At 46.6% G+C, this 6,616-nt stretch overlaps 1 long non-coding RNA gene and 1 other non-coding gene across 2 annotated transcripts; both read right to left on the bottom strand.

The window, feature by feature from the left end:
• Nucleotides 1-699: 699 nt before the first annotated feature.
• Nucleotides 700-3,294, bottom strand: LOC142599558 (uncharacterized). Its single transcript, XR_012833126.1, has 2 exons — nucleotides 2,665-3,294; nucleotides 700-951 (listed from the first exon to the last, which is right to left on the bottom strand). It is a non-coding gene; the product is annotated as an uncharacterized LOC142599558 (long non-coding RNA).
• Nucleotides 1,820-1,947, bottom strand: LOC142599626 (small nucleolar RNA SNORA47). The gene has a single exon (XR_012833204.1). It is a non-coding gene; the product is annotated as a small nucleolar RNA SNORA47 (small nucleolar RNA).
• Nucleotides 3,295-6,616: the final 3,322 nt, after the last annotated feature.

The following is a 6,616-nucleotide window of genomic DNA, read 5'->3' on the forward strand; positions in this document are numbered from 1 at the left end:
AAAAATTAATCCTGTTTTAGTCAAGTTAAAGTTCTGATACTTATCCAAGTAAGGGAAACTTGATAGTCTCACCATCCTATTGGATCATGCAGGCAACTGTCAAGCACTGTAGAGTAAAACTGGGACAGGTTGCTACCTCTTTATCTTAATACATCTGGAGATGCACACAATATAAAGCAAAATATTCAATCTATTGTGTACTTATTTAAATAAAGTACACAAGTTTTAATACCCTGAAGCATGCTACTTCAGCAGTAGAGTTGAAGATAGGTACAAGCACTCAATGCCAGCAGCTGTATTGCTTAATTTAATTTAAATCAGTTCACTGTTTGCCTTTATCACTAAAACAGTAAAAAAAAAAGACTGCTTACAGTTATGAATTACTGGCTTCCTACGCTGTTGCATTCCTTTCTATTGACAACTTCACGTTTTCAGAGGCTACCTATTTCTAGCTGTGAAAATTGTTCTGTATGAAACAGCTACATTAAGTTTTAGTTCACCACCTATCTAAAATGGTACTTCTACCAGGAAGAAGAAAAAACAACAGAAGGTTTTGCTTTTTTTTTTTTTTTACAGCTGACCTGTGGTCTTCATAGTCAATCAAACTACAAATCTTAATCTGAGGGGAGAGCAAGACATCTTGTACGTGCTTCAGTAGGAGCCTTACCTTTACCTCTGCCCAGGTACTCAAAGAACAGCTCTAAGAAAAGTCACTGTTTATTGTTGCATTGCAAAGAAGAAACTTGAAAGGATTTAACAAGGTTTGCCTTTCATAAAGTCTTTGAAGTAAGAGATCATTCACCTCTGTGAGTGGCATGGCCTCATTCAGTCAAGCACTGACTGCTTTTAGCACCGCAGCTTCCTCTTTCAACAAACAGCTCCATATAAAGGGTTGAAGCTTAGTCTCAGTTTAGCGTTGGTGTGACAAATCCCATTATCTCTTGATGCTGCCTAGGAAAGCGGAAAAAGCAGTGCCATTAATATACACACAATTGTTAACAAAACAACTGAAAGGTCTGACTAATCCTCATCAAGCAGTTGTGTGCCTTTATTGAGTAGGAAGACCTGTACTGAGCTAAGCAGGGCTTTTCATTCCCTACCTTAGTGACCTCTTAGAAAGTTTTAAGTACAAATGAGTTAGGTGAAAGCCACCAATGGTGTGCAAGCTCAAGATGACCTGGCAATGTGCGCTTGCAGCCCAGAAAGCCAACTGCATCCTGGGCTGCATCAAAACCAGCATGGCCAGTAGGTCAAGGGAGGTGATTCTGCCCCTCTGCTCTCATGAGACCCCAGCTGGAGTACTGCATTCGGCTCTGGGGGCCCCAGTACAAGACAGACACAGACCTGTTGGAGTGAGTCCAGAGGAGGGCCACGAAGCTGATCAGAGGCCTGGAGCACCTCTCCTATGAGGACAGGCTGAGGGAGTTGGGATTGTTCAGCCTGGAGAAGAGAAGGCTCCAGGGAGACCTTATCGTGGCTTTCCAGTACCTGAAGGGGCCTACAGGAAAGCTGGGGAGGGACTGTTTACAAGGGCATGGAGTGATAGGACAAGGGGTAATGGGTTTAAACTAAAAGAGGGTAGATTTAGATTAGAAATAAGGAAGAAAAATTCTTTACTGTGAGGGTGGTAAGGCACTGGACCAGGGTGCCCAGAGAGGTTGTGGATGCCCCATCCCTGGAAGTGTTCAAGGCCAGGTTGGATGGGGCTTTGGGCAACCTGGTCTGGTGCAGGGTGTCCCTGCCAATGGCAGAGGGGTTGGAACTAGATGGTCTTTAACATCCCTTCCAACCCAAACCATTCTATGATAAATCTTATGTGCAAATGCAGTACTGCTTTCCCTCATGTCAGGAGGGGAACGTGAGTTGCCATTGCACTATTATAATTTTGGAGGCTATAACCAGTAAGATACAGCATAAATTTAACTGTCTTACCTTCTCAATCCTCCAACCATCCTGTTGTCTTTTCCAACTTATTACACTTAATATTCATTTAAGTTGCTTTTCCATACATCCAGAGTCAAAAGTTTTACCAGTTTACTATGTGTATACATAAATATTGCTAGTGAATATACATAATCTTAAAGCTGTGAAGAATACCATTACATTCATCAGTTTATATAAACTAATAGTGAATTTTGCAAAGCACCAATTTCTGAAATTTAAACTAAGAAGAGCAGGTATCTTCGTATCTTCAGTGCTGAACAACTCAGCTGGCACATAAAAACAGAAGTGCATTCATCATTGTGTGAAAGGCACTGGACTAAACACCGATGCCAACAGGGGCTCTAAACTGTTGTATACATATGAAGTATTTTTACAAAACATAGCATAGATGAAAACTGGAGTTTCTGTTCTAGCAAGAACAGACCCTTTGCTGCTACACTGGTTGTATGAAGAGTACCTGATAGAGGCTTTCAGCCAGCAGATAACAAACCCATAGCAGCAGGAGATGTCAAAAGTATCATCCTGTACAATACAAACAAGATGTATTTAAATGTGCATAGCAGCAGATTTGGTTCTATATGGCCTTTTTATAATTGCTGCATATTTTTGTGACCACAGAATGTGGGATTTCTTTCTCATCCTGTTGCTGCCTTAAAAATGTGGAGGATTTTATCCGCATCTTATTTTAATCTGGCCATACCTCTCTGCCGATGAACATACCTGCGTACTGGTTTCTGTGGCCCAGCTAGCACTGATCTCAGTACGGCCCTACAGCATGGCACGGCACTATCCGCTCTCATCCGTCTGTGCCGAAGCGTCTCGGTGTTGCTTCCGCACTGCAAACACGGCACACGCTGCTCTTCTGCTGCTCCTCAACCTCCTCGGTTAAGGCGGGGGGGAAAAACGAGGGTTATGGCCTGGCCGTCCCGCCGGCGAGGCCGTTCCTGCGCGCACAGGCGGCTCTGTGCCCGGGAGGCCGGGCAGTGCGCCGGGCCGAGCAGGACCACCGGCCCTTCCCTTCCCCCCCGCCCCGAGCCAGCCGCCCGCCTCAGACCCCGCTTCGGAGCCCGGGGAGCCACGCTGTACCTGCGCCGGCCCGGGCCGCCACGGGCGGCCTTTACCTCGCCGCCCGGCCCGCCGCCATGTTCTCTCGTCCCGTCCCATCCCGTCCCGTCCGGACAGCGGCCGCGGCGCGGCGCTCTGCCCGCGGCGGCACGGTGCTGGGGCTGCCGAGGGAGGAGCGCGGCCTGCCCAGTCTGGTGTCGCTGCCGACCGGGATCTGCGCCTTGCGTCTGATCCTAAAAATGCTTCTCCTCATCCGCAACCTCCCCGCCTGCGTCCCGACGGGGCCGCGCTTCGGCTGCACAGCCTTGCCGTGGGCTGCCCGGCCTTGCCGTGGGCTCAGGAGCTCCAGGAAAGGCAGAGAATTAGGATGTTCCTCCGAGCTGGCAGCCGATGTGGTACCCTGCAGCTCAGGAGGAGCAGAAGTAAGGAATCCATCACAGGACAACATGACCAGAGGCCAAGTAGCCACAAAAGAAAATGAGATCCATAGATACTAGTTTTAAAGGACGTCTGTGTGACTTTTTTGAACATTTAGGATCAGAAATTATCCTAAGAAAGAAGGAGTGAAGTCTCAGGAGTGGTCCTGAGAAAGAAATGCCAGGAGGAGCCAGTGCAACCTGCCAAGGGACCCAGCATGGCAGTAGCCCCAGCCAGCTCGTGGGCCAGCAGAGCACCTCATCCCACAGGAGCTGACTCTTAACCTGCAGTTCCCTGCCCTTCTGTTGTAAATGCCTTACAGCCCTTACTCCTCAGCATCTGCTCTCCCTCCCTTTTCTAACCAGGGACGATGGTGGACTGGCCTTGTCTTAGTAGTCTTAGGTCAAGCCTTGAGAGATGGGCCCATGTGAACCACATGAAGTTCAACAAGGCCAAGTGCAAGGTCCTGCACGTGGGTTGGGGCAGTCCCAAGCAGAGATACAGGATTGAGAGCAGCCCTGAGGAGAAGGACTTGGGGGTGTTGATTGATGAAAATCTCAACATGAGCCGGCAATGTGCGCTTGCAGCCCAGAAAGCCAACCGTGTCCTGGGCTGCATCAAAAGAAGCGTGACCAGCAGGTTGAGGGAGGTGATCCTGCCCCTCTACTCCGCTCTTGTGAGACCCCACCTGGAGTACTGTATCCAGCTCTGGGGGCCCCAGTACAAGAAAGACATGGAGCAGTTGGGGCGAGTCCAGAGGAGGCCACGAAGCTGATCAGAGGGCTGGAGCACCTCTCCTATGAGGACAGGCTGAGAGAGTTGGGATTGTTTGGCCTGGAGAAGACAAGGCTCTGTGGAGACCTTATGGCAGCCTTCCAGTACCTGAAGGGGGCCAACAGGAAAGATGGTGAGGGACTGTTTATCAGTGACAGGACAAGGGGTAATGGGTTTAAGCTGAAGGAGGGTCGATTTAGATTAGATGTTAGAAAGAAATTCTTTACTGTGAGGGTGGTGAGGCACTGGAACAGGTTGCCCAGAGAGGTTGTGGATGCCCCCTCCCTGGAAGTGTTCAAGGCCAGGTTGGATGGGGCTTTGGACAACCTGGTCTAGTGGAGGGTGTCCCTGCCCGCAGCAGGGGGGTTGGAACTAGATGATCTTTGATGTCCCTTGTAACCCAAACCATTCTATGATTCTATGATTCTATGAAGTCTGATTGCTACTGCAGACAGCATGCTTTGGCCAAACCTCAACTGTTGGGCTTTGGGAGACTGAAGTGCCTGCACAGGTGGTAAGGCTAGATTTTGTAGCACCTTGATTCTTGCACTAACCTCAGTACATCTTGAACCTTTTCCCCCTTTTTTCCTTCACTTTCTTCTTCCTTTTTGTTTCCCCTGGCTTTTTTTTCTTTCAGATCATGAGGTTTTTTTCATTTAGCTACTTTCTACCCACCAAAAAAAAAAAATTTCAGACGAAGTCCTGATTAAATAAAACTGTGATACTTATTTGAGTTAACCACCATCACACTGCTCACTGGATTTGTTTTTTCAACCTGTACCACCACTGGGCAGCAATAGTCTCTGAAGTGCCCAGCAATGTTAAGTAAGGCTTAGTGTAAATCAAAATTACAGTTGCAGTTCCTTAACTTCCTTGGCAAACCCCTAGTCTTTCTGGTAGATTCTTTATCTGCACAATGGCAATAATAATAATTGTTTTCACTCCCTCTTAGAGGTACTCAAAAACTGTCTAGACATGGTCCTGGGCAATCAGCTCTAGGTGGTCGTGCTTGACCGGGGGATTGGACGGATGACCTCCAGAGATTCCTGCCAACCTCAACTGCTTTGCAGATTAGCACAGAAGTTGTGGTGAGGAACTGGTTGGCAGTTGGATGCTACAGCGGTGGAGGCCATAGACATATCTAGGCAGGCAAAAAGCAGTCTTGAACTAACAATAGCAAGAAAATCGACAAAAAAAAATTAGGACAGTGGGCAGTTTAAGACTTAACAGAAAGAAACAATCTGCTGTCCAGCCTACCCTTCACCAGCTCTCCTTGAGGTCAGGATTCATGAACCAGAAGAGGTTAAGCTGCAAGAAGAACAGCAAGCACATGATGAGTCTGAATGTTAAATATTAAACAGGAGTTTTGGAAAGTACACAAGTGACTATTCTTTAGTGTAAATGCCAGCCTATGGACTGGAAAGACTAGAATGAAACTCCATCAAACCTTGCCTGAAGCAGTTGGTGCCGCTACAGCGGCACACATCGTAAGCCAACACCCTCTTTCAGCCTGGCAAGTCCAGCGTTCCTATGTGCAGCACAACAAAGAAACAATGGGTTAAAAAAAGTGATACAATGCACAAGTAAGTGGCACAGCACTGGGCCATTTTGGCTTTTTGAAACATTGTCATATGCTTTATAAAGAGCAATTCTCTGTGGCATGACGTTGTGCAAAGTCCTGGTGTTCCTGAACTTTTGTTCAGAGGCAGATCTGGATAAAACTATTTGTAGATGACTGCTCAGTGAGATGTAGGTGCACTGATCCTCCACAGAGGCAGTGGCAGAGAAAACACCACTGAGGTGTTTCTGAGGTGTGTTTTCTGTTTGGAGATTTTTTTGAGAGATTTTCTGATCCGTGTCAACCATGATATTGGGGTTTTTTGGTTGTGATTGCTGTGGGAGAGCAGAGCTTCTGGCTGGGTGAATTATTTGACCGTGAGCAGTTGTTAAGCTTTCTACCAAGGAGATCAGTCTAATGTGGAAATGATAATCAGGAAGGACTTAGAGATATGCTTCTTGTGTTTGTTCTGGGTGAGCACAAGAGAATTGGGTGGCAAGGCCTTCTTGTTTAAAGCACTTCGTGAGAAGGAGAGTGTAGTTGAGATATTCTTGAAAAGTGTGATTTTTTTGAGACAGTAGTTCCATTTTTCATTTTACAATATAAATGCTGCATTTTAGACATCTGTCTTTATACAGAAAAGACTCAACTTGGAAATTGCTCACAGCACACACCAGGAGGAAAATCACAAGTTCTTTAAAATAGCTTTATCCACTACATGTCTTTAGTGTCAAATTTTGATAAATTTGAACTATTTGAGGTTTATTACCGATTGAGATATTCTGTGTATGTTTGACTTGATGGAGAAATACACGTGAAAGATGACTGCATTTCAGTTGTATCTGGTTTCCCACAGGT

The sequence above is a fragment of the Balearica regulorum genome, chromosome Z (genome assembly GCF_011004875.1).
Source record: "Balearica regulorum gibbericeps isolate bBalReg1 chromosome Z, bBalReg1.pri, whole genome shotgun sequence".
In the NCBI taxonomy this organism is placed as follows: Eukaryota; Metazoa; Chordata; class Aves; order Gruiformes; family Gruidae; genus Balearica; species Balearica regulorum.